General features: G+C 49.7%; 1 long non-coding RNA gene across 1 annotated transcript in view; it reads right to left on the bottom strand.

The window, feature by feature from the left end:
* Positions 1-265: 265 nt before the first annotated feature.
* Positions 266-27,841, bottom strand: part of LOC125629136 (uncharacterized) — a 34,942-nt gene continuing 7,366 nt past the window's right edge. Inside the window, exons 2-4 of the long non-coding RNA XR_007354355.2 lie at positions 17,299-17,425; positions 1,829-2,108; positions 266-922 (exon numbers count right to left, since the gene is read on the bottom strand). This is a non-coding gene — a long non-coding RNA (uncharacterized LOC125629136). The remainder of the gene's footprint in view (positions 923-1,828; positions 2,109-17,298; positions 17,426-27,841) is intronic.

Genomic DNA, 27,841 nt, shown 5'->3' on the forward strand with positions numbered 1-27,841 from the left:
CAATATCTGTGAGAGTAAGGGGGAGACGTTTATGGTGGGGTGGGAGGTTGAGGCAAATCGCCTGGCTGCTGATTACACACAGCCAGACACCAGGGAGGTTAGAAGAGCACAGCAGGGTGTGCTGCGCATCAGAGAAGCTTTGAAAACCAGTTTCATGACTGGCCAGGCTACGGTGTGAGAGTTCTGTTTGTTTCTCCTTGATGAAAGCCCCCAGCCCCTTGGTTCACTCTACTTCCCTGTAAGCCAACCACCCTCCTCCCTTTGATCACCACCTGCTGAGGCAATAAAGTCATTGTTGTTTCAAATTCATGCATTCTTTATTAATTCGTCACACAAATAGGGGGATAACTGCCAAGCTAGCCCAGGAGGGGTGGGGGAGGAGAGAAGCACCAGGTGAGGTGGGGGAGGAGGGGAGGAGGGAAGGACAGGGCCACACTGCACTTCAAAACTTATTGAATGCCAGCCTTCTGTTGCTTGGGAAGTCCTCTGGGGTGGAGTGGTTGGGTACCCGGAGACACCCCCCCCGCGTTCTTGGGCGTCTGGGTGAGGAGGCTATGGAACTTGGGGAGGAGGGTGGGCGGTTACACAGTGGCTGCAGCAGCGGTATGTGCTCTTTCCTGCAGCTCAACCATACGCCGGAGCATATCAGTTTGATCCTCCAGTAGCCTCAGCATTGCCTCCTGCCTCCTCTCATCAAGCTGCTGCCACCTATCATCTTGCTCCTGCCACCTTTCCTCGTGTTCATTTTCTCCTTTCCTGAATGCTGCAATTGTCTGCCTCCACACATTCTGCTGAGCTTTTTCAGTGCGGGAAGTCTGCATGAGCTCAGAGAACATTTCATTGCGAGTGCATTTTTTTCACCTTCTTATTTGCGCTAGCCTCTGGGATGGAGATGATTGGGGGAGCGCTGAAACATTTGCAGCTGCAGGAGGAAAAAAAGGGAAAGTAGTATTTAAAAAGACACATTTTCGAGAACAATGGGTAGACTCTTTCATGGTGAATGGTTTCAAACAGCAGCGCCCTCCTTTCCCATTTCAAGCACCTGTTGGGTTGTCATTTCACGGTGAATGGTTTGAAACCATTTCATGGTGAATGGTTTCAAACAGAAGCCCCCTCCTTTCCCATACCAAGCACCCGTTGAGTTGGCCATTTAAAAGGAGGGACTGCAGTTTTCGGGTTAACATGCAGCAGAAACCCAACTAAACCCCCACCACCCAATTCTCTGGGATGATCGCTTCACCCCTCCTCCCACTGCGTGACTAGTATCAGGGAAGATCCCTGCCAGCCAAACACGAACTGCTCAGCTTGAACGGGGCCCCCTCCACCACGTGGCTAAAAGCAGGGATGATTTCTTTTCAGCCACAGGCAAACAGCCCAGCAGGAACAGCCACCTCTGAATGTCCCTTTAATAAAATTCCCCTATTTCAACCAGGTGACCATGAATGATATCACTCTCCGGAGGATAACACAGAGAGATAAAGAATGGATGTTGCTTGAATGCCAGCAAACACCGGGACCATACGCTGCCATGCTTTGTTATGCAGTGATTCCAGACTACATACTACTGGCCTGGCATGGTAAAGTGTCCTACCATGGAGGATGGAATAAGGCTGCCCTCCCCAGAAACCTTTTGCAAAGGCTTTGGGAATACATCCAGGAGAGCTTCACTGAGATGTCCCTGGAGGATTTCTGCTCCATCCCCAGGCACGTTAACAGACTTTTCCAGGAGCTGTACTGGCCACAAATGCATCCCAAGTCTTCAGGGAAAATTAATCATTAAACATGCTTGCTTTTAAACCATGTATTATATTTACAAAGGTACACTCACCAGAGGTGCCTTCTCCACCTTCAAGGTCCGGGAGCCCACCTTGGGAGGGTTGGGAGGGTATTGGTTCCTTTAAGTCGACAAAAATGGTTCGTTGTGTGGATGGGTGCAGGGTTAGATCGATCTAACGCTGCTAAATTCGACCTAAACTTGTAGTGTAGACCAGGGCTAAGTGGTCTCGGTGCCACTAGTTGGGACAGAACACCACACCCAGGAGGTGTGTGGGTTACATAAGCATATCCAATGTTGCACCCAATCATATCTCCCAAGCTCTTCATTGTTCCTGGAGAACACACAAGCATATCCTAAGAGCAGCTGTTCTAACCACTTCCTTCTATGGCTGCTTCTGTCAAGTCAGCCCCTAGTTCTGTTACTGACTGGGCTGCCTTGCAGCTCTCTATCTCTGCCCTTGTGAGAGGCCCTGGGACACCAGCTACACTGGATGCTGCCCCCATGGTCTGATTTTTCACTAGCTGCATCTCCTGGTCAGTTGTGTTAATTGCTCTTTCCCAAAACTCATCCTTTGGTCCACTTTGAAACAGAGTTCTGCTAAACACAGCCCTGACAGGATACTGGTAGCTTCAAACACTCCTACAAATTCACTACAGCAGTCATTTACTTTTAGGGGTATTATTGCAACTTTATTCTGAGCCACCCCAGGGAGCAGTGCATCTCCATCACTGTGTAGACATAGTACTCTAAAGTAGGCACTCTAAAGCCCCAAGAGATGTCTCAAGGTGTCAGTTACTGGGACATGGGTGGTCATGCCTAGTGGTTAGAGCAGAAGTCACTAGTCAGGAATTGAAACCAAGGGTCAGAACCAGAGTCAGACACCAGATGTTAGTACCAAGGGTTAGGAAGCAGAGCCATGGCCAGTACTGGGTTACCTGAAGTTAGGAAAGGCAGGGGTAAGGCTGGGTCCAAGGCAGGAGCAGGGCTGGAGCAAGGCTGGGAGCAGTATTTTCCCCAGGAATTGAAATTAGTGGGGGTGTTCGAATTTAATCAGGGCCGATGAGGGGTGAGACCGTGAGGGTGAAGGTGGGCTATATGGCACCATATTAACAACTGAAAAATGTTTCATGACCATTTTATTAGATTTAACTCATGTTTAAAATCATCACACAAATTAAAGTTGGCTACTCAAGCCTTCGATGAAGCACTACATCTACATCCTTCTTGGTTTCTTGTTATAATTTTGCACAACTCTGTTAATGAAATTCCTGAATGCAATGCGTTTATATTTGGTGGCTTCTCATGTGTCCAGTACTTCCATTCCTTCAGTTGCTATGCTCATTAGTTCATTCACATGATCAGGCATGGGGAAAGGCTCAGGAGTCCAGGCTCTGGGCGATGCTTGCCGCTGCTTCTGGGAGCCGCTTGAGGTATGTCCCTTCTCTGGCTCCTATGCGGAGGCATGGCCAGGCGGCTCTGCACGCTGCCCTGTCCACAGGCACTGCCCCTGCAGCTCCCACTGGAGTGCCAGAGGGGGGCCATGCCGCTGCTTCCAGGAGCCGCGTGGAGGGGCTCCCGACCCTGCTCCCTGGCTGGAGCGCTGGAGGGTGGTGATGCCGCAGCTTCCGGGAGTCACGTGGAGCGGCCCCTGACCCTGCACCCCAGCTCGAGCACCAGAAGGGAGCCAGCCCCCCACCCTGCTCTCCAGCTGGAGCACCCAGACTCCGCTCTCCAGTGGGAACTTAAGGGCTGGCTTAAAACGGCTGGCGGGCTGGATCCAGCCTGCGGGTCATAGTTTGCCCATGTTATCTTTCACAACAAGCCATTAAATTCTCTTGTTAAACTATTCATAAACTGACTTTTCACCCAGGATTCTCTCATGGTTTCCCATGGTTTGCCAGCTGCAGATTTAGTATAACACGTTCTGTCCCAGACAGCTTGGTGCAGGGAAAGCCCTGTCAAACAGTCTCTGCAAAGCACACAAACAACTATACAGGGGGTTACCTTCCTGCTGACCCTTTGGTTGTCATTCCTTCCAGAACTTCAGAAGGGCCAATCCCCCCCATAGTGGTCATATAGGTGTTTGTGTAATTGTCTGAAAGAACCATAATCCACATTGAGAAGCTGATGTAAAATGCTTTGGTACTGTGCTGCTTTCTAATCAGATCACTGTTCATCAAGAGCAACAGTTCAAAGTCTGGTTTCAGAGTAGCAGCCGTGTTAGTCTGTATTTGCAAAAAGAAAAGGAGTACTTGTGGCACCTTAGAGACTAACAAATTTATTTGAGCATAAGCTTTCGTGAGCTACAGCTCACTTCATCGGATGCATGATTCATTCATCAAAGTCTGTGATGTGCTCACAGATTCTACTCTCATCCACATGACCTGTACATTTCTTCTGACATAAGTGTTTTTGCCATCTGAACGTTGATGCCCCAGTGGTAAAACTTTTTTATAGAATAAAAGGATTTATTGGGACACTTCAAGTATCAACTCCAGCACACACCGGCAGAACTTAACCTCCTCCTAGCCCTGCCATCTGAACCCAGACAACAATGCAACATCAAAACAAGATAGCAACTTAACAGTAGATAAAGATACAGAACCAGGTATTGGTGGAAGTGCTGTCTGCACTGATCATTACAGTAGAAGGGCCAGGGGCTCCCTTGGTATAAGGGCTGGTCTACACGTCAACTTGCACTGAAAGACCAAAGTCAGCTTTAATTGGCACCTTCAGGTATTTTGACAAGACCCTGGGTGTGGACATTCTTATTTCAGAATAACTGTGTCTTATATGGATTTAGCTTAAGTTGGTGTTTTACACCCTGCCTAATACAGAACGTCCCCATCGAGCCCAGTCACCCTTGGGTGACCTACAGCAAATCTTTTAGAAGGATTTCCAATCTGGATTTAAAGATTCATTTTAAACAAGTGTCAGAAAAGAATCGGGCCCTAAGGGTTCCAATCCCAGGGCCTCTGACTCAGCCTTTCCTTCTCTGACCATCAGAAGATGCTTTTCAGAGAACTCAGAATCTGGCCAATATTTTCCTTCCCACATTGGCTGGTTGTTGGCCTCCACACTAGAGATGGCTGCATTTCAGTGCTGTCAGGTGCATAGAGTTTTCAAAGTGTTTGGGGATTCTTGGAGATGAAAGGTACACCCTCTGGTCCATCATGAATCTGTCCTGCAATGCCCCATGGAAAAGCCAGTGACTCAGGATGCAAATCGCACCTCAGATATGTGCAGAGCAGAGAGAACGCACTGGGGCTGCAGTGCAGATTGTTCCTCTCCCCTCCCCCACCTCCTTTCCCTCGCTAGTCATTGCCAGATGAGCATTTTGGCACGTGCTTCACTCTGCTGAAATTTGGGCTCAGACCAAAGGAAATTGTCTGGGAACTGCCAAAGCCCTGATGTGGAGCTCTCCCTGTGGGTTCCACAGCTAAAGAGAGCTGGGGCTTCAGAAAGACTCATCTCAGGGGGCAGCTGGGAGCATTTCCCTGAGAGAGGGGGAAGGGATACAAAAATTACCAGAGAGGCCAAGCTTTACACTAGAGCTAAGCGGCCTTCAAGGCTAGGTCTGTGTTTCCCAGGCAGTTATGGTAATTCAGGATGATGTTTATAAAACAGCCTAATGGAGTCAGTGGGATTTGGGCACCTAAATCCCTTGGGTTCCTTTGAAAAGCCCCGCCTTGGCTCCTTCTCCCACAAACCTCTTAGACTTTTTCAAAATCTCCCATAAGCCACTTCTTTGGGAGGCTGTTGTCCCATGCTGGGGTTTGGGTGATGCAACCTAGTGATCGGAACAGGAATCTGGTCTAGTGGTTGGAGCAGACTCAGAGGGCAGTACTGGAAGCATGGTCAAGGGACAAGCTAATGGTCAGAGCCAGGAGCCAGAACAGAACCAAAGGGCAGAGCCAGAGTGGTGGACCGGAGACAAGTCAGTGGTCGGAGCCGGGAGTCGGGAGTTCTGAGGAAGATAGGGACAAGGGCTAGAGCGGAACAGACACAGGTTGGAACAAGGGCTGGTGCAGGAAGCAGGGTTGGTGCAGCAGTGGGGCATGGAACGCACTGAGCACCCACAGTGCTGCTGTTGCTACAAGGCTTAAATGGTGAGCTGTTGGCCGTGCTGTCCAGAGAGCACAGTCACTTGGTGGGGGGTTATTGGGCCCAGTCAAGCTCATTGGGTTGCTAGACGACCGTGCCTGGAGCCAGCTGAGTTCCTGACAGCTGTGCTGGGAAGTGTGGGATGGGGACCCAGAGGGCAGTACAACTGCACTAGCTGACTAGAGTTCGTATGTGGATGCAGGACAGAACGACTCCCCAAACTACTCCCCATGACTGCTATGAATGCCCTGCTATTTACCTGCTGTTGCAGGGCTGCCTCATTCCATTATCTACTCAGGGTGCAGCCAGTGTGATAATTTGACACTCAGTGCCAGAGTTCAGACATCAGAGGACAGGATCTTGTCAAGCTGAGGTTCATAGATACCAAGGCCAGAAGGGGCCATTGTGATCATCTCGTCTGACCTCCTGCAGAACAAAGGCCAGAGACCTGCCCCAAAATAATTCCTAGAGCAGATATTCTAGAAAAATATCCAATCTTGTTTTTAAAATGGTCAGTGAAGAGAATGCACCACAACCCCATGGTTAATTACTCTCACTGTTAAGAATTTACACCTTATTCCCAGTCTGATTTTGTCTAGCTTCAACTTCTAGCCATTGGATTGTGTTAGACCTTTCTCTGGCAGATTGAAGATCCCATTATTAAATATTTGTTCCCCAAGTAGGTACTTAAAGACTGTAATCAAGTCACTCCTTAATCTTCTCTTTGTTAAACTAAATAGATTGAGCTCCTTGGGTCTCTCACTATAAGCCAAGTTGTCTAATCTTACTCATTCTCGTGGCTCTTCTCTGAATCCTCTCTAATGTATCAATATTCTTCTTGAACTGTGGGCACCAGAAATGGACACAGTATTCCAGCAGCAGTCACACCAGTGCCAAATACAGGGATCCAATAACCTCTATATTCCTAGTCAACATACCCTTTTGTATGTATTCAAGGATTTTGGCCACAGTATCACACTGGGAGCTCATGCTCAGATAATTATCCACCACAATACCCAAATCTTTTTCAGAGTCACTGCTTCCCAGGATCGAGTCCCTTCTCCTGTAAGTATGGCCTACGTTCTTTGTTCCTAGTTGTATACATTTATATTTAGCTATATTAAAATGCACAGTGTTTGCTTGTATCTAGTTTAACAAGTGATCCAGATCACTCTGTATTAGTGAATTATTTACCACTCCCCCAATTTCTGTGTCATCTGCAAACTTTATCAGTGATGATTTTATCTTTTCTCCCAAGTCATTAATAAGAACATTAAATAATGTAGTGCCAAAAACTGATCCCTGTGGAACCCCACTAGAAACACAACCCTTCTATGATGATTCCTTATTTACAATTACGTTTGGAGACCTATCCATTTAATGTGCACCATGTTAAATTTTTTAATCAATATGTCATGCAGTACCAAGTCAAATACTTTACAGAAGACTAAGTATAGTTCATCAGCACTTCATCAACCAGACTTGGAATCTCATAAAAAAAAGCTATCAAGTTAATTTGATAGGATCTACTTTCCATAAGCTCATATTGACTGGCATTGATTATATTATCTTCCTTTTAATTCTTTATTAATCATGTATCAGTCATGCTGTTATCTTGCCCAGGATCAATGTCAGGCTTGCAGGCCTATAATTTTCCGGGTCTTCCCATTTACCTTTTTAAAATATTGGTACATTATCTTTCTCTCCTGGCATTCTCACAGTGTTCTAAGAGTTATTGAAAATCAACATTAACCTTCCAGGGAGCTTCTCAGCCAACTCTTTTAAAACTCTTGGATGCAAGTTATCTGGACCTCCTTATTTAAAAATGTCTAACGTTAGTAGCTTCTGTTTAACGTCCTTGTGATGGGACAGAGTGGCCCCACACTGGTACCGCAGGAGTTAATCCTTTCTTCCTGGCAGAGGAAGCCACGCCCCTGAGGCTCTGCTGACCATGCTCCAACTGGACAACAGGTAAAAAAGCCTGCAGAGCTGCACAGTCTGGGCTGACCGCCAGAGGGGAAGGAGGTTGGCCGCTAGCTCCCAAGGAGGGACAGCCTGTGCTCCAGGATCCGGAAGCCAGCCAAGCCAGGACGCACCCCGATGCCCAGACTGAGTACGTCACAGAAGGGGAAGTGACCAGAGGACCCCCCAAATCAGAGGACCCGGAAGTTATGGTAGGAAGTGACCCGGGGGAACTTTAGAAGAAAACGGCATTGGAGCCGCACAGAGGCTCGGCGTGTTTTGAGCGGATCCCCGCCGAGCCGGTGGCAAGGGGAACTTGCCATTAACAGGGCCCTGGGTCAGGACCTGGAGGAGAGGGTGGGCCCGGGTCCCCCTACCCCTCCCAACTGCCTGCCCCCTTTGGAGGGGCGGCCCAGCATGGGAATCACATGGACTCCGGATGTTTGGCCATACTACTCCGCCTGTGAGGGGGGTTATATGGACTCTGGCCATTGGGCCACACACAGCCCTGACATTTGGGGTGAGTTACAGGGACTCTGGCTTCTAGGCTGCACTACCCCGCCAGCGACTCTGGCCATTGGGCCACACAGCCCTGACGTTTGGGATGAATTACATGGACATTGGCTGTTAGGACTCGCTACCCGGACGAAGGGGGTGATTGCATGGAGAGAGGCCAATAGGCCGCATCGAGCTGCCCATAGAGAGGCGGGCGCGCGGACTTGGGAGTGGCGAGGCTCCGGCACCCCATCCCCTCCCCGCCCTGAAGGGGCAGTAAGGTGCTACACCCGCCACAACTGGTGGAGAATGTGGGCAGTGATCAGGGCCTGAAAGAAGGCCCCAGACACCCAAGATGGAGCCAGAGAAGCTTCTGAAATGGCTGCTGGACAACCAACAGCATCAGGCTGCAAAACAGCAGCAGCAGCAAGCACAGGTGCTCCAACATCTCGCAGCGCAACAGCAGTTGCAGGCGGCACAGCTGCAAGAACAGCAGCAGCAGCTGATTCGGGAGCTGACTGCCCAGCAACACGCAAACCAGGAGAGACTATTCCAGCAGAGGGTGACTTTGCTAACACACGCACCAAGTCCTCCCGCAGCCACGTCCGGGGGCGGGGCCAGGGATGACTTCAGAGGACCACCAGTGCACCTAACAAAGATGGGGTTCGGGGACAACCCTGAGGCCTTTCTCATGACTTTTGAGTGGGTTGCAATTGCCATCCAGTGGCCCACCGCACACTGGGCCACTATCTTAACCCCTTACTTAACTGGCCCGGCTCAATCCGCCTATCACAACCTCGATCCGCAGGAGGCGCTGGAGTACTCTAAGGTCAAAGCAGCCACCTTGGACCAAACGGGCATCAACCCTGACACTTACCGCCAGCGACTCCGCCAAGAGCAGTGCCCGCTGGGGGCCCAACCACGAGTCATGATGCAGCGAATCCGCAACCTCTGTTGGAGGTGGCTAGAACCAGAACACCAGACAAGCATTCAAGTAGCTGAGACTGTGGCCCTAGAGCACACAGACCCTGCTTGCCAGGGGGAAGGAGTGGGTGCAGCGACCTGCCCAAAGACCCTCGCTGATGCAACCTCCTTAATGGAGTATTATATGGCAATGGAAGGAGGGGAGAAGTCTGGCTCCAGATTGGGGAAGGCAGGTGAACGGAACTCAACTCCGGCATGGGTGGTGCGCAAGATGGGAGGGGGCTACCATTTGTACGCCCCACCAACCCTCAGTGCAAGGGACTCAATAGATGTCACGTAGAGCCAAGATGACTCGTCAGGAAGGCACAGGACCCCCACAAAACATCCCACCTGGAGAAGGAAGGCGAGACTGGTGTTATGAGTGCAGACAGATCGGGCATTTCCAGAGGGAGTGCCCATACATGGATTGTAATTATGGGCAGGTTTGGGCCACGGGTCAACGTGCCCGGAAGTGGGAGCCGGGTAAGATTGTTGTACCAGTGAAAGTGGACGGGACACCTACTGTGGCCTTGATGGACTCAGGATGTATCATAGAATCATAGACTATCAGGGTTGGAAGGGACCTCGGGAGGTCATCTAGTCCAACCCCCTGCTCAAAGCAGGACCAATCCCCAATTAAATCATCCCAGCCAGGGCTTTGTCAAGCCTGACCTTAAAAACTTCTAAGGAAGGAGATTCTACCACCTCCCTAGGTAACGCATTCCAGTGTTTCACCACCCTCCTAGTGAAAAAGTTTTTCCTAATATCCAACCTAAACCTCCCCCACTGCAACTTGAGACCATTACTCTTTGTCCTGTCCTCTTCTACCACTGAGAATAGTCTAGAACCATCCTCTTTGGAACCACCTCTCAGGTAGTTGAAAGCAGCTATCAAATCCCTCCTCATTCTTCTCTTCTGCAGACTAAACAATCCCAGTTCCCTCAGCCTCTCCTCATAAGCCATGTGTTCCAGACCCCTAATCATTTTTGTTGCTCTTTGCTGGACTCTCTCTAATTTATCCACATCCTTCTTGTAGTGTGGGGCCCAAAACTGGACACAGTACTCCAGATGAGGCCTCATCAATGTAGCCAGAGAGCTATCCGGGCTGGGCTGATAGAACCCTCCGGTCACACAGGGGCTCGCATACGCCTTCAGTGTATTCATGGAGACGTGAAACCCTACCTCACCGTCTGGGTGGAGCTCGAGGCTGCTCAGCAAGGAGGGAGGTGCCTAGTTGGGGTGGCCTCGAAGTTAGCTTACCCAGTGATTCTGGGCCGCGATTGGCTGGATTTTGCTGAGCTCCTGTAGGAGTGGGGTACCCAGCCTGTCAGGAAAAAGGAGGTTGCGGGCAGGGAGGCGTGGATTACTAGGCTGACCAGCGCCGGATGACCCCCTAGAGGGGGTCTCAGAGAATCCCGAGATAGCCGAAAGAGGCTGAGCCCCTGCCGAGGCACTGACAAGGGAGGGCCAGGGATGGCTGGATATCGATGTTGACTTCCTAGAAGAACAAAGGGCAAACACCACCCTCAGCGAGGCCTGGGAGCAGGCGACGGACTCCCCTGGGGAAGAAGACCAGCCCCGACACTGACAGCAAGGCCCCCGCTTTGAAATCCATAATGACTTACTCTATTAGGTGGTCCAGAAACCACAAACGAAAGAACTGCGCCAACTATTGGTCCTGCGGTGGTTCCGGTGGAACTTACTTCACTTGGTTCACTCAGTACCTTGGGCCGGGCATCTGGGGAGGGAGAAAACGCGGCAACAGGTGGTCCAGAGGTTCTTCTGGCTGGGCATCCATCAAGAGGTGTGGGATTACTGCGCTTCTTGCCACAAGTGCTAGAAGGCCAGCTTGAAAGGGGCACTAAAAGCCCACCTTGTGCCCTTGCTGGTAATTGGAACACCCTTCGAGTGGATTGGCCTGGATTTGGTGGGGCCCTTGGAAAAGAGCAGCTCGGGCCACAAGTACATCCTCGTTGTGGTCGACTATGCAACATGGTACCCAGAGGCGGTACCTTTATGAACAGCCACAGCCCCAGTCAACGCCAATGAGCTCCTGCAGATCTTTGCCCACATCGATCTGCCATGGGAGATATTGACGGACAAGGAGACTAATGTAACTTCTAGGTTGATGGCTGAGCTGTGCTGTCTGTTAAATATCCATGTCCTTAAGACATCAGTCTACCACCCTCAGACAGATGGGTTGGTAGAAAGTTTTAACAGCACCCTGAAAGCCATGCTGAGAAAGTTCGTGGAAGACAACGCTTGGCTCTGGGATAAGCTGCTCCCAGCGCTCCTCTTCGCCATGTGAGAGGTGCTACAGGCTTCCACAGGGTTCTCCCACTTCAAATTCCTCTATGGGAGGAAACCCCGGGGAATCCTAGATCTACTGAAAGAAACATGGGAAGAACAAGAGACCCGGGTTAGCAGATCCGTTCAATATATCCTCCACCTATGGGAGCAGCTCTGAGAGTTGGGAGCCTTGGCATGAGAGAACCTGGTGAAGGCCCAACGTAGTCAAGCAGCTCAGTATAATAAGGGGTGAAGAAGAGGAGTTTTGAGGCTGGGGACCGCGTCCTCCAAATCTAAGCTGTTAGCAAAGTGGCAAGGTCCCTTGAAGTGACCAGATGAGTAGGGCCTGTCGACTACGAAGTTCGGCTATCGGGCCAAAGGAAAGACACACAGGTCTACCACATGAACCTCCTCAAGGCCTGGAGAGACCGGGAAGGCCTGATGATCACCCCGTACACTCCAGAACCCGAGTTGGGGCTGTTGGCCGGCGAACTGGCAGAACCAGGGGCAACAGCCATAGACCAGGAGCTCGACCTGGTACAGCAGGAACAGGTACAACAGTTGATATCAGCCTTCCCCCGTCTTGGCAGCCCAGCCAGGGAAGACCACATTGACCAGCCATCATATCACCACCATCCCCAGCCACAAAGTTGAGGGAGAACCACCAGCCGCTCCCAAAGAAAACGTAGGAGACCATGCGGAAAGAGCTTGAGGTGATGTTGGCCCTGGGAGTGGTCGAAGAGTCAAGGAGCAAATGGCGGAGCCCAATAGTGCTAGTTCCCAAGCCGGACGGCACAGTCAGCGTCTGCATTGATTTCCATAAGGTGAACGCGGTCTCTTGCTTTGATGCCTATCCCATGCCTAGGGTGTATGAGCTGCTGGAGCAACTAGGCAAGGCAGAATTCATCTCCACCCTAGACCTGACCAAGGGATATTGGCAGATCCCTTTGACACCCACCTCCAGAGAAAAGACAGCTTTTCCAACACCATTCAGCCTCTACCAATTCACGATGATGCCTTTTGGGTTGCATGGGGCTGCCACAGTTCGTACGCCACGGCATACATCGATGACATCGTCGTTTACAGTGCCAACTGGGAGGAACATCTCCAGCACCTCACCAAGGTGCTACAAGCTCTGGGCAAGGCCAGCCTCACCGCAAACCCAGCCAAATGTCACTTGGGCCAATGAGAAGTGACCTACCTGGGCTATACAGTAGGCCAGGGGAAACTCCGCCCTTTGGTAGATAAGGTGGAAGTCTTGAAGAAGCCACGACAAAAAGCCAAGTACAGCAGTTCATAGAGCTGGCTGGATATTATCAATGATTTGTAGCTAACTTTGCTACGCTCCCCATCCCCCTGACAGACCTGACGGACATGTGGACTTCTTTTCCCAAGTCGGGGAAGAGGTAGGGAAGGGAACGGGCAATGGTCAGCCAGCCCTGGAGGTTGTTTTAAGGGGGAGGGTGTGTGATGGGGCAGAGCAGCCCCACACTGGTACTGCAGGGGTTAATCCTTTCTTCCTGGAAGAGGAAGCCACGCCCCTGAGGTTCTGCTGGACATGCTCCAACTGGACAACAGGTATTAAAGTTTGCAGAGCTGCTCAGTCTGGGCTGACCGCTGGAGGAGTAGGAGGCATACCGCCAGCTCCTGAGGAGGGACAGCATGTGCTCCAGGATCTGGAAGCCAGCCAAGCTGGAATGTGCACCAACACCCAGACCAAGTAGGTCACAGAAGGGGAACTGACCAGAGGACCCCCCGAAACAGAGGACCTGGAAGTTATGGTAGGAAGTGACCCAGGGGAACTTCAGAAGAAAACAGCCTTGGAGCCGCACAGAGGCTCGGTGTGTTTCGAGCGGATCCCCACCGAGCCGGTGGCAAGGGGAACTTGCCACTAACAGGGCTCTGGGTCGGGACCCAGAGGAGGGGGTGGGCCTGGTTCCCTCTACCCCTCCCAGCCACCTGCCCCCTTTGGACTCTGGCCGCTAGGCCGCACTACCCTGCCTGCGAGGGGGGTTATATGGACTCTAGCCATTGGGCCACACAGCCCTGATGTTTGGGGTGAGTTACAGGGACTCAGGCCGCTAGGCCGCACTATGCCGCCTGTGAGGGGGGGATTCTGTGGACTCTGGCCATTGAGCCACACAGCCCTGATGTTTGGGAAGAATTACATGGACTTTGGTCGTTAGGACTCACTACCCAGATGAAGGGGGTGATTGCATGGTGAGAGGCCATTAGGCTGCATCGGTCCACCTGCAGATAAGCGAGAGCGTAGACTTGGGAGTGGTGAGGCTCAGGCACCCCATCCCTCCCCATACCAAAGGGGCGGTGTCATAAATATAAAGGGAAGGGTAACCACCTTTCTGTATACAGTGCTATAAAATCGCTTCTGGCCAGAGACAACATCTTGTTACCTGTAAATGTTAAGAAACTCAGCTAACCTGGCTGGCACCTGACCCAAAGGACCAATAAGGGGGCAAGATACTTTCAAATCTTGGGGGAAGAAAGGCTTTTGTTTTGTGCTTTTTGTTTACCTGGTTGTTCTCTCTTGGGACTGAGAGAGGCCAGACAGAAATCCATCTTCTCCAACCCATCCTAATCCAAGTCTCCAATATTGCAACCAATATAGGTAAGCCAGGCAAGGCGGATTAGTTTATCTTTTGTTTTATGTGCATTTTCCCTGTGTTAAGAGGGAGGTTTATTCCTGTTTTCTGTAACTTTAAGGTTTTGCCCAGAGGTTTTGCCTCTGTATTTTGAATCTGAATATCCTGTAATGTATTTTCCATCCTGATTTTACAGAGGTGATTCTTTTACCTTTTCTTTAATTAAAATTCTTCTTTTAAGAACCTGATTGATTTTTCATTGTTCTTAAGATCCAAGGGTTTGGGTCTGTGTTTACCTATACAAACTGCTGAGGATTATTATCAAGCTTTCCCCAGGAAAGGGGGTGTAGGGCTTGGGGGGATATTTTGGGGGAAGACGTCTCCAAGTGGTCTCTTTCCCTGTTCTTTGTTTAAATGCTTGGTGGTGGCAGTATACTGTTCAAGGACAAGGCAAAGTTTGTACCTTGGGGAAGTTTTTAACCTAAGCTGGTAAGAATAAGCTTAGGGGGTCTTTCATGCAGGTCCTCACATCTGTACCCTAGAGTTCAGAGTGGGGAAGGAACCCTGACAGCAATAAGGTGCTAATCCTGCCACAGTCATCCTGAGATATTAGTGGAATGGAAAAAGCATTATCACATAAAATGACTACATTATCTGTTTTTTCCCAAACACAGAAAATAAATATTTATTGAACACATCTGCCTTTTCTGCATTATTATTGATAATTCTGCCTCATCTGGAATATTGTGTACAGTTCTGGTCTCCCACGTTTAAGAAAGATGCATTCAAACTGGAACAGGTACAGAGAAGGGCAACTAGGATGATCTGAGGAATGGAAAACTTGTCTTATGAAAGGAGACTCAGAGCTTGGCTTGTTTAGCCTAACCAAAAGTAGACTGAGAGGAAATATAATTGTTCTCTATAAATATATCAGAGGGATAAATACCATGGAGGGAGAAGAATTATTTAAGCTCAGTACCAATCTGGACACAAGAACAAATGGATATAAACTAGCCATCAGGAAGTTTAGACTTTAGCGATTTGAGGACTTTAATAGCTCAGACATAGGTTAGGGGTTTGTTACAGGAGTGGGTGGGTGAGATTCTGTGGCCTGCGTTGTGCAGGAGGTCAGATTAGATGATCATAATGATCGCTTCTGACCTTAAAGTCTATGATTCTATGATTTCCATCTAGTAATGAACCAAGACCATTGTCAGGATTCTTTTTGTTCCTACTATACTTTAAAAACCTCCTTTTTATTGTCCTTAAGTCATATTTAAATTATAACTGCCTTCAGTTCTCCGCTAAATCAGGTTAGTTTTTTTAACCAATATGGCCTTTTCCCTTTATTGTGGCTTTTTGGGTATCTAGTGAAGTGTTCCTAGACAATTCCAATTATTATTCACATTTTTCTGATTAAATTCTTCGTCCCAGCTGATTTGGCTCATAATTGTTTTCAGCTTGTGAAACTGGCCCTTTTAAAACACCACGCATAGATATCACTGGTTGGACTTTATTTCAAGGATGTTTTAGTACTTTCAGCATGCAACCTCCAGGGCGTGGCACTCCAACTGAAGTCCCCCATGAAGATGCAGCTTTTTCCCTACACATTATAGAAACTGCGTCAGAAGCTGCCCGTCCTATTCCCCAGTGTAATTTGGTGTCTGTCACCAAATAACACCCCATCTTGCGCTTTGTTTGGTAGGACATACATCCATACGCATTCAAGATCATTTTCTTCTGAGTTATCAGTGATTTGGAAACAGGTAATGCCATTTTTGACAGAGTGCCCTCCCCACTGCCCTTTTGCCCACTTCATCCTTCCTAAATTGGTTTTAACATTCCAGTCATAGGAATCATCCCACCAGATTTCAGTAATACAAACTACATCGTATGTATGCTCATATACGCTAAACTGGGAGGAGTGGTAGATACGCTGGAGGGGAGGAATAGGATACAGAAGGACCTAGACAAATTGGAGGATTTGGCCAAAAGAAATCTGATGAGGTTCAATAAGGATAAGTGCAGGGTCCTGCACTTAGGATGGAAGAATCCAATGCACCGCTACAGACTAGGGACCGAATGGCTAGGCAGCAGTTCTGCGGAAAAGGACCTAGGGGTGACAGTGGACGAGAAGCTGGATATGAGTCAGCAGTGTGCCCTTGTTGCCAAGAAGGCCAATGGCATTTTGGGATGTATAAGTAGGGGCATAGCGAGCAGATCGAGGGACGTGATCGTTCCCCTCTATTCGACATTGGTGAGGCCTCATCTGGAGTACTGTGTCCAGTTTTGGGCCCCACACTACAAGAAGGATGTGGATAAATTGGAGAGAGTCCAGCGAAGGGCAACAAAAATGATTAGGGGTCTAGAACACATGACTTATGAGGAGAGGCTGAGGGAGCTGGGATTGTTTAGCCTGCAGAAGAGAAGAAGGAGGGGGGATTTGATAGCTGCTTTCAACTACCTGAAAGGGGGTTCCAAAGAGGATGGCTCTAGACTGTTCTCAATGGTAGCAGATGACAGAACGAGGAGTAATGGTCTCAAGTTGCAGTGGGGGAGGTTTAGATTGGATATTAGGAAAAACTTTTTCACTAAGAGGGTGGTGAAACACTGGAATGCGTTACCTAGGGAGGTGGTAGAATCTCCTTCCTTAGAGGTTTTTAAGGTCAGGCTTGACAAAGCCCTGGCTGGGATGATTTAACTGGGAATTGGTCCTGCTTCGAGCAGGGGGTTGGACTAGATGACCTTCAGGGGTCCCTTCCAACCATGATATTCTATGATTCTATGATATACGACTATATGTTCCAGTTCTTCTTGTTTGTTACCCAGGCTCCTAGCACTAGTGTATAGGCAATTCAAGAATTTCTTTTATTCATGTTCTTTGCTTCCTTGATTAATTTTGTTCTCAACATTTCGATTTTGTGCTGAGTACTCATATCTTCCCTCATTTGTAATTAGTTTAGTGCCCTCCTGATATTCTAGCCAGCATGACTGTCCCTGAGAAGACTGGTCCCTCTTCTACTGAGGTGGAGGCCATCCAAACTATACAGCCCCTTGTTGGCATAGAATGTTGGAATGTTCCACATAAAAAAACCCTACCCCACTTACCTAGCCAGCAGTTCACTTCCAGAATCTTCTGCCCTCTGTCTTCCTTTGCTCATGGGACGGGAAGGATCTCAGAGACAATTGCTTGGATATCTTTGTCTTCAGCACGCTTCCTGAAGTCATCTACTATCTGTAAGACATCGAATGATGCAGTGTCATTAGAGTCAATATGAACCATCACCAGTGGATCGTTTCCCATCGACTTCAGAAATCTGTCCAATCTTAGGGTGACGTCTCTTGTCTTGGCTGCAGAAAGGCAGCACAATACCTACACTCAGGTTGTGGCAATAATGTTACACACAGTCGCATCACATTAATTATTGTCCCACAGTTTAAAAAACATGAATTAGCCAAAGACTGGATAGTATGAGAGGCTTTGTCAAACTAGTGTAATTGAGATCAGAATTTGAGCCACTGTGCATGATAAAGTAAATAACAAATCTATCTAATCCCAGATAAAAACTACCTTAAACTGGACCTAAGGTTGAATTCATATCAGTAACTTAAGAATGAAAATATTAAAAGGCTGTTGTAATTATCCCAAGAACAAACTTTACAAACTCAGGAAATTCTGAATAAGGTTAAAGTTTAAAAAAATGCCAATGTGTTAAGGAATGGAAATACAGAGTTAGGGTTTCCAGGTGACCTTAACTCTGCTCTGTAGGGACACCACGCATTAAACAGACTTATGATTGATGCATAATAGTGTTTGCAGTCTCCTAACTGATTTTTAAAGACACATTTGGGGTTCAGACCAGGGCAGCACAGAGACAGCTCTCACAGCACTAAAAGATGACCTGCTCGGGGTCATGGACAGAGGCAAGATCTCCAGCCTCACACTGCTGGGCCTCTCTGCAGCCTTTGGCACAGTGGCCCACAAGGCGCTGTTGTCCCACCTACATGATGCAGCAGCAGTAGATGGCCCAGCGTGATAGTGGCACCAATCATTCCTTTCCAGCAGAACTCAGATCAGGGATGGGTCACTACGCCTCTTCTCCAAAGGAGAAGGGTCCCACCAGGACCCAGACTATCCCTGCTTCTCTTCAATACCTACAAGAGTCCACTGGGAGACATAGTGCACTCAGTGCCCACAGTGTGTACTCTATATCTCCTTCTGAACTGATGCAGCCACCGCCACTGCTGAAATGTCAGAATGCCTGAAGGAGATCAGTTCTTGGACAAGCAGCAGCTACTCCAGCTGAACCTAGGCAAGACTAAGTGGTGCTGGTCAGGAAGGGGAAATGCTTTGAAGAACCGGCCAAGACATTGTCTCCGCTTTCCATTGAAGGCTACAGCCCTTACTGGTCATAGCATATTTCAGTTTCCCAAAAAGAGGACACTGCCAGGGGTGGGGGGAGATAGAAGGGGAGGAGGGAGTGGTAGCTGGAGTGGGGGTACAGTTGGGGGTGCTGCAGGGTAGCCCCGCTCCATCCTGGGCTTCCTGTGGACCGGGAATGAGGGTGTGGTGGCGTGGGGGTACCAAGCAGGGAATGGGCAGCCTCAGATGTCCTTCCCTCCTCGGTGGTCCCCCTTCCACCCTTCTCTCTTCCCCCCCCCCCCCCGTGGGGAACTCTGGACCACCTCAGGCCGCACAAGTCTTTGAACCACCGCCTTCCCTGGGCTGTGAGGCTTGAGAAGAGCACTAGGTACCTGGCTCCTGGGTGAGGGAAACGGTTCGCATCCCGCTGGGGCATCGTTCCCCCCCAAACACCCCCGCCGCTGCTTCCAGCCTACGGGGTAGGCAAGCAAGCGAAAGACGGCACACGGAGTGGTGCCCGGCACCCGCCAGCCAGCTTCGTGTGACCAAGGGGGGCAGTGTCCCAGAAGGTGCGCTGAGAAACTACTGCCATGGCCTCCCTGTCCTGGTGGCAGGGTGGCTGGTGCAAGCCGTCAGTCAGCACCTCCCTGTGGAACCCTCTTCCCAGGGCTGGGAGCCGGGGCCTGGATAGGAGGGATCCAGAAGCTGTGGCTGCAGGGGAAAGGGCCAATTGGAAAGTGGACCAAGCAGGGCTCTTTCTGAGCTGCACTGTCTGCTCTGCAAAAATCCAGAACATTTCCTGTGATTTGAAAAATCCACCTGGACAGAGAACAGAGCCTCAAAAATGCTGCTGTGCCGGACTTGGTAACCTAGGAAGCTCAGGGTGCTGTGTGACCCATTGCTGAGCATGGACCCCCAGCTGCCCTTTGCATAATGCTGCCTTTCACCTCCAGCTTGCTGGGAAACTCTTCCCGTCCCCTCTGGCTTTGGCCACCTGTCACCTCCAGGCTGGGTTACCCTAACTCACTGGCTCTGAGGCTGATTGATGTGCAGGCTCCAGCTGGTGCAGCATGTGGCTGCCTGCCTTCTCCATGGCTCAGGCCCCTGAGAGCATAGCAAGCCTATGCTCAGGTCTCTCACTGGCTCTGTCAGCTCCCTGTGCTGCTTTAAGGCTTTGGTCCAAGTCATCACAGCAGCTAATGGGTCAAGCTTTGATAACAACAGCTTTGCTCCTGTGGGGGACACACAATTCAAAGAGCCCTTTTATACCCAAACAGCACAAATCCCCACTCCCCAAAAAACCCTATCCCAAGCAGATTTCTGACTCCTACAGGGAGAGGAGCCAGAGAGTCACTCAGATTGACTCGGGGGGGGGGGGGGGGGGGGAGGAGGAAGGGAGGCGGTCCCTGGCTATTGCTATTGATCTTCAGGGAAGGTGCCCAGATACTATGGTGATGGGTGACAGGATAAAACACTAAGATATTACCTCACCACCTTGACTCATAGAGAGATTGATCAATTTGATTTTTTCATTTGCGGGCAGCTTCGCCTCACTTCCTCTGAGAACAAAGGGAGGTTGTGACCATTTTGAAAAAGGATGTTTTGCTAATGGCAGCCTCGTGGCTTCATTCTCATTCAGAACAATAGGACAAGGCAGCAATGCTGAAAAACAGCAGCACTCTCTGTTAATCTGTGTTGCCAACTCTTGCATCCTTCTTTTTTAGTGTTTCTCTTGAAGCCCCAACTGCAAGACCCATGATATAGGAACAGAATATCAGCTTTCATTAAAAAAAAAAAAAAAAATTCTGGCCCTCATGGTTACACACTAGAAAACATGAAGTAGGTGCAGCCTAAAGACTCAGAAACCAGCAAGTGAATAAAAAGAACCCATTTTTTTATTGTTAGAAATCTCATTATTTTAAATCTCATGTTTCTGGGGACTCGACTCATGATTTTTGAATATATGGGGCTGGCCATGCTTCTGGTGAGAAGTTTATTTGTCTGCACCCTGCGGAAGAAGAAAACTTAGTTTTGAAGAATAGTGGCAAAACAAAAACTTAACCATAAAAAAAAAATCTTCAAATGTAGCCTATGCCTGAGATTTCAGAGTTTTAACTACAAGAAAAGTTTGAAGGGCTCATGTTTTTCCATTGCTAAAATCAATCAGGATAAAAAATTGGTCCAACACCTGAGGCTAAATGTCTTAAACGGCCCATTTTAAAACTAATTAACTGATTTTTTTTGTAAATTTTCTCAGGTTCAGTCTGTGCTCAGAGTAATTGCTGTGATTTTTGGGGAAGATGTGCTGAATTCTTTATACATAACCAAGTAGTTGAATCCCTGCTTTAAGTGCAAAATTTAATACCACTTAACTATGGAACCCTGAGTTGTGCAACTATCTATCTGTGTGGCCCTTAGCACCAGAGTGTCTAAGTGCAAAATTGAATTGCTTTGTCTTTTTTGGATTTCAACTCTCCACATCATTTGGAGATGCATTGAGGCTGCTGGTATAGTGCTGGAGGGGTTACTAGGGGTGACTTGGAGGAACCAATAGTATTGTTAGGAGGGCAGTTGGTCCATGGTGCCTCTAATGTTCTCAGAATGGACCTAACATCTTGGAAACATCCAGCCTTTCTCTACCTATGGAAATTGTTTTAATCACCCACCACCACACTCCATAGCATTACAACACCCAATTCCTCTTTGAAATCTCCTACTGCCCATGTCAGCCATTTGTATGAGATTCCACCCTCCCTCAGGCCCAGGAATCAGTCATTTCTGGTTGACTGGGGGTTTAGAGACTTTGATGGATACAAAATGATGTCATGCCAGCCAACCAGCACTAGGACAAAAGGGATCCAAGGGCTGGCAGGCACAGCATGCAGGAGGTGATAGGGCTATGATGTGGGTCTTCCTCAGAGTTCATTGGAAAATCGTGTCACAAACTACATTGCCCTGGTAAATTGCCTAGCTGTGAATCTGTGGCCTCAGCTATGGAGCATTCAGGGCCTCATTCTTCTCTTACTTACTGTGGTGTGAGTCAGGAGAAATGCCATGCTATAGTTACACTGCATTTAGGGGGAGAACGGACCTCATTGTGTTTTGCGTGCTACAGGTATTACTGGAAAGTTCAGAGAAGAGAAGAGGTTGGTAAAAAATCCTCCCAGGAAGGCATGGGGCCTGAGAGCCCCGAACTCTGGCCTTTCACCTCCCCATCAGGTGGCCATGGGAAACAACCTTGATTCACTAGCCATGTTGGGGTTGCAGTGGCCCATGGCAACATGAGCCAAGAAGTTACGTTTGTACAGCTGAATTCTGGGTGAGAGGGCACATTCAAAGCAAACTGCTGTCTGCTTCCAAGGAGTCTGCTGAGCTTAACCATCCTCCAGCTGAATGGATCTTCCCTTTATGGCAACTTACAAGACAGAAAAACAAGACGTTTGATTTAAAAAGCAACAGGGGCATGTAACTCCCCCAGGGACTGGGCAACGTAGCAGAGACTGTAACTGCTGCAGTTCAGCTGCAGGAAGGTTACCTGAAACTGGACACAACCAGTGAGGGATCAAAAGGGTGGCAGCATAACTAATGCCAACCCACATGGTGTTATGGAAAACAGGGGCGGTCAAACAAATTTGCTATTGGTTCTTGATGAGATTACAAGTTTGGTTGACTAAGTAACGGTGTTGGCAGAATATACTTCAACTCTATATAGCGTTTGACTTAGTCCCGCACAACATTCTGATGAAGAAATTAGCACTTTACAAAACCAGTGCAGCCCATGTTAAGTGGAACAAAAATAGCTAACTGATAGATCTGTAATTGTAAATGGGGAATTGTCATCCAAGGGGGGGTGTTTCTAGTGCAGACCCACAGGGTCTTGGCCCATTACTATTCAATAGCTTTATCAATGATCTGGAAGAAAACAGAAAATCATTTCTGGTAAATTTTGCAGCTGACACAAAATTAATGGCATGGTAAATAATGTAAAGGATAGGCCAGGTATCCACAGTAGACTCCTGAGGGCATTCTGCGCCAAAAGATCAAAAATTCTTTGCACGATATTTTACAGTTCTTCAAGTTTTATTTGTCAATAAATAAATGCAGTGGCTCCAGCATGGCAGTGGGGAGCACAGACCACTGGCTGCACGAAGGTGGAAGATCACCCTGCAGCCCTCCCACTCCCCACCCCCAGGATACAGACTCAGCGGTGAGGCTGCACCTGAACCTGACACAGCATAAGGCCTGGGCCTGCCCCAGAAACACCCTGGGCCCATGCCCCTCTGCGCCAGCTGCACCAGCTGTGGGGCAAGTAGGCTCAACCAGGCAGGATCCAAGTGTGGAGAGGCTCAGTGTGGGGGGAATCCAGGTGTGGGGTAAGAGGATTCTGTGTGGGACAATCTGGGTGCAGGCAGCTCAGTGGGGGGGTCTAGGTGTGGGGGGATCTGGATGCACAGAGGCTCATTGGGGGCGGTTCCAGGTGCAGGGGCAATGGGACTCTGCAGGGGTTTCCAGCTGAAAGTGATGGGGGCTCAGCGGAGGGGTCTGGGTTTCTCAGTGATGGGGTTCTCAGCAGGGGGGGCTGGGGGAATGGGGCTTGGTGGAGTAGGGGTCTGGGTGCAGGTAGTTGGTGGTCAGTGGCATGGGGGTCTGGATGTGGGGGCTCAGGGTGGTGCAGAGGGTGGGACATCAGGATTGGGGGTTGAGTGTAGGAGTGAGTTCAGTGGGGATGGTTGTCTGGATGCAGGGGTGGGGGTCCAGAAGCAGGGGGTCTTGCTAAAGGGGAGCTCCAGATGCAGGGGTTGAGGTTCAGTGGGGTGGGGTTCGGGTATGGAGGGCTAGGATGGTTCTGGATGTACCAGGTGAGGCTTGACAGGGGTGTCTGGGTTTGGGATGTCCAGATGCACAGGGGTTGGGTGGATGGGGGAGCAGCTCCCCGTACAGTGACCCTTCTCCCCACAGCTAAGGAGTGATGGGGACAGGAAGCAGGGGAGGATGCTGAGCTTCCTACAGCTGGGGGAGGTTTCTGGGGGCGTGTCTGACACAGCCCCAGCCACTCCTTGCAGGGGAAGAGGAAGTCCCATCCTCTCCTGCCTCCAGCCCAGCCGGGACTTGCAGCTAATCCTGGCTCAGGGTAGAAGCCACTGGCTGAGGTGTCCCCAGCCCCACAGTGATTTACCTCTTTGCCAGCTGCTCTGGGTGCCTGAGACGTTGTACCTGTGCTGCTAGGGAGTGGTGTGTGACTGCTCTTGCAGCTTCCCTGTCAGAAAGTCATTTTTCTGAAGGGAAGCAAAGAAATCTGTGGGGGACATGAATTCTGTGCACGTGCAGTGGTGCAGAATTCCCCTAGGAGTAACAGTAATCTGAGTCACTTGGTAAACTGGACTCACAGGAAAAATATGCATTTTAATACAGCCACACACAGCTTGGAATAAAGAATGTAGGTCCCATCCACAGGATGGGGGCATATCTTGAAAAGCAGGACTCTGTTTTAGGAGTCATGGCGGACACCAGCTGAACACAAGCTCCCAATGACGTGGTGTGGCTTAGGGTATGTACACACTACAGCTGGGAGGTGTGAGTCCCAGCCCAGGTTGACAGATTTATGCTAGCTCTGTTCCAGCCAGTGTGCTAAAAATAGCAGTTTGGACATTGCAGCACTGGCGGTGGATCACACTAGCCACCTATATCTATATCCAAGCTCGTCTAACCTTCTGGGGCTGAGCTCAGATGGCTAGTCCACGCTGCTCCCTGTGCCACGAGAACCACACTACTATTTTTAGTGCACTAGCTTGAGCTGAGCTAGCGTTGGTTTGTCTACTTGCCCTGGGAATCACTCCTCCCAGCTGCAGTGTAGACATACCTTTAGAGGGCTAACATGACCCTTGGATGAGTAAATGGAGAATATCCAGTAGGGCCAGATGTTACCTCTGGATACTGTGTCCAGCTCTGGTGTCCACATCTTGGAGAGGATGTTGACAAATTAAAAAGGATTCATAGAAGACCTAGAAGGATGATCCGAGGTCGAGAAAATCTGCTTGTTAGGGAGAGACTGAAGGAGCTCCATCTCTTTAGCTTAGCAAGGAACAGGGGAAGAGGTGACTTGACCCAGGTCTATAAGAACCTACATGGGGAGGAGGTCTCCAATAGCAGAGGTCTCTGTGACCTCTCAGACAAAGGTCTAATAATCCAACGGCGGGAGCTGAAGCCAGACAAATTCAGACTGGCAATGAGGTGAAGGGGAGAGGAATTAACCCTAGGAATCGCTTACCAAGGGAGGGGTTGATTCTCTGTCCTGGGTAATAGCTGTGCTCTGTCAGTACTGGGCTGCAGGCAGGAGTCACTGGGTGGTGCAGGAGCCCAACTGGATGGTCACAGTGGTCCCTTCTGACCTCCATCCATGAACGATCCAGGGGTTGGTGGGGCCAGGACACATGCCAGATGGGCCAGAGAAGACAGCAAGCTCAGGTGAGGTCCTGAACAGACATTAAAATAGGGGGAGAAGTGTGTCCTGCAGGACCAGAACTGAGGAAATGGGGATGCAAAAGTTCGGTTCTAATGGCAGAAAACGTAATGTGTGTGTATATGTGTGTGGGTGTGTCTGTGCGAACGTATGTAAACATACACATGTGCATGTGGATCTCTGTCTGTATGTGAGAGTATACGTGCATGCATGTGTCAGTGTTGGCCTTACAGCTATTGTGTGTCTGTCTGTGTGCACGACTGTGGGTGGATGCATGTGTGTACATGATATGTGTCAGCTGTACTGACCGAGGGGTGTGCCCGGGTACACACTGTACCGACTGAGGGGCGTGCATTGGTGCCAGCTGTACTGGCCCTAGGAGTGTGCACTGGTGTAAACTGTACCGACTGAGGGGTGTGCAATGGTGCCAGCTGTACTGACCGACAGGTGTGCATTGGTGCCAGCTGTACCGGCCCTAGGGGTGTGCACTGGTGCCAGCTGTACTGATGGACAGGTGTACATTGGTGCCGGCTGTACCGGCCCTAGGGGTGTGCACTGGTGCCAGCTGTACTGATGGACAGGTGTACATTGGTGCCAGCTGTACTGGCCCTAGGGGTGTGCACTGGTGCCAGCTGTACTGATGGACAGGTGTACATTGGTGCCAGCTGTACCGGCCCTAGGGGTGTGCACTGGTGACAGCTGTACTGATGGACAGGTGTACATTGGTGCCAGCTGTACCGGCCCTAGGGGTGTGCACTGGTGCCAGCTGTACTGATGGACAGGTGTACATTGGTGCCGGCTGTACCGGCCCTAGGGGTGTGCACTGGTGCCAGCTGTACTGACCGACAGGTGTACATTGGTGCCAGCTGTACCGGCCATAGGGGTGTGCATTGGTGCCAGCTGTACCGGCCCTAGGGGTGTGCATTGGTGCCAGCTGTAGTGACCGACAGGTGTGCACTGGTGCCAGCTTTGTGGATAGATTGAATTCCAGTGTGAACTAGGCCGTGTCAGAGAAGCATGGTGGTTCCTGCCTGCACATTCCACAATGGCACGGCTGAGTGGAACAGAACGCAGCTCCCAGACCTTATACTTGAGGCCACTGGATGATAGGGCGTGATTGTTCTGCTCCCAAGCCCTACACCCAGGGTGAAGTGGGGAGGAAATTGCAGGGAGTTTCACCATGGAGTTTTCTCCCAAACAGATCTGGTGGGTGGAGCCTGCCAGTCCTGTATGTGCCCTGCGCTCTTTGCGATGGGCAAGGGGAACATGCCATCACAGAGAAAACTGCCCCTCCTTGCCATGTGAGTCCTCTCCATGCCCAGCTCCGCAGGACGTGGCCAGGCTCTTTGTTAGTATTATAAGGGGTGATGCTAGTGGGTGTTGTTGAACCCTTTCCTTTATGAAGGAGATCTGCTTCCTGTTTTTGAGAACCTTTGACACATCTGTTGTTTGAAATTGGGCAGAGAGAAGCCTTGGGCTAGAAAAGTGCCTTTCTTTGTCTCAAGAAATTCTGTTCACGTTTGGCAGATATATAAATTCCTGAAAATTACCATTTCCCTCTGATGCTCAGATTCCTCAGAACAATATTAACAGCAGCCAAAGTAATAACATGAATATTCTTAAGAGCCAATGCTCCTCACTGCAAGCCCCGGGAGCAGATAGCCCCTCCCCACCCACAGCTCCACCCAATGCCCAGGACATGGCCCCAGGGACCTATCCCCCTCCGGGTACCATAAGGAAGACAGGAGACAAGCTTGCTTCACCCACCGCCCAGGAGGAAGGTGAGCCACAAAGCTGAGTTTGGGCACTCTGTTCTCTGGGCATCTCTCCCCTTTCTGAAAGGAAATGGGCTTCAATCTGTCACAGTATCATAATCCTAACCAGCTGCTTCCCTGTTGCTCAGCACCATGGATGCAGCCTGAGCTTCTCCGGACATGTAGGGAGCCAATGGGAGGGCCCATATCCTCACACTGTTGAGGTCATGTGTTCACCCAGGGGGAGTTGGGGAAGCCCAGGAGGGCAGGACCAGGTGTTGAGGAACAGGTCAAGAAGCCAAGTGGGGGCTAGAGAAGGAAGAAGCAGAACAGACTCAACAGGAGACAAGCCAAGAACCCAAAGGCCTTGGCGAAGATCACAAGTTAGAGGGGAACGAAAAGGGGGAAAAACCAGAACAAGGATTCGTAGAGAAAGCAGGCAAAATTGTATGTGAAAAAGTCAAGGGCCAGAGTGATCCAGAGCCAGAACAGCCATGTATTGAAATGCAGGGTAACCTGGGGGAGATATTAAAATGGGGGAGAAGCCCAGTGATATAAAAGGGCCCCCTGGTGTGAAAAAAGGGGGGCAGAAACAGAGATGTCAGAGTTACCCCTTCCGTCACAGAGCAACTTAGAATCATAGGGTTGGCAGGGACCTCAGGAGGTCATCTAGTCCAACCCCCTGCTCAAAGCAGGACCTAATCCCCAAATAAATCATCCCAGCCAGGACTTTGTCAAACCTGACCTTAAAAACCTCTAAGGAAGGAGATTCCACTACCTCCCGAGGTAACCCATTCCAGTGTTTCACCACCCTCCTAGTGAAAAAGTTTTTCCTAATATCCAACCTAGGCCTCCCCCACTGCAACTTGAGACTATTACTCCTTGTTCTGTCATCTGGTACCACTGAGAACAGTCTAGATCCATCCTCTTTGGAACCCTCTTTCAGGTAGTTGAAAGCAGCTATCAAATGCCCCCTCATTCTTCTCTTCTGCAGACTAAATAATCCCAGTTCCCTCAGTTTCTCCTCGTAAGTCATGTGTTCCAGTCCCCTAATCATTTTTGTTGCACTCCGCC

Source organism: Caretta caretta, chromosome 20, assembly GCF_965140235.1.
Source record: "Caretta caretta isolate rCarCar2 chromosome 20, rCarCar1.hap1, whole genome shotgun sequence".
NCBI classification, from domain to species: domain Eukaryota; kingdom Metazoa; phylum Chordata; order Testudines; family Cheloniidae; genus Caretta; species Caretta caretta.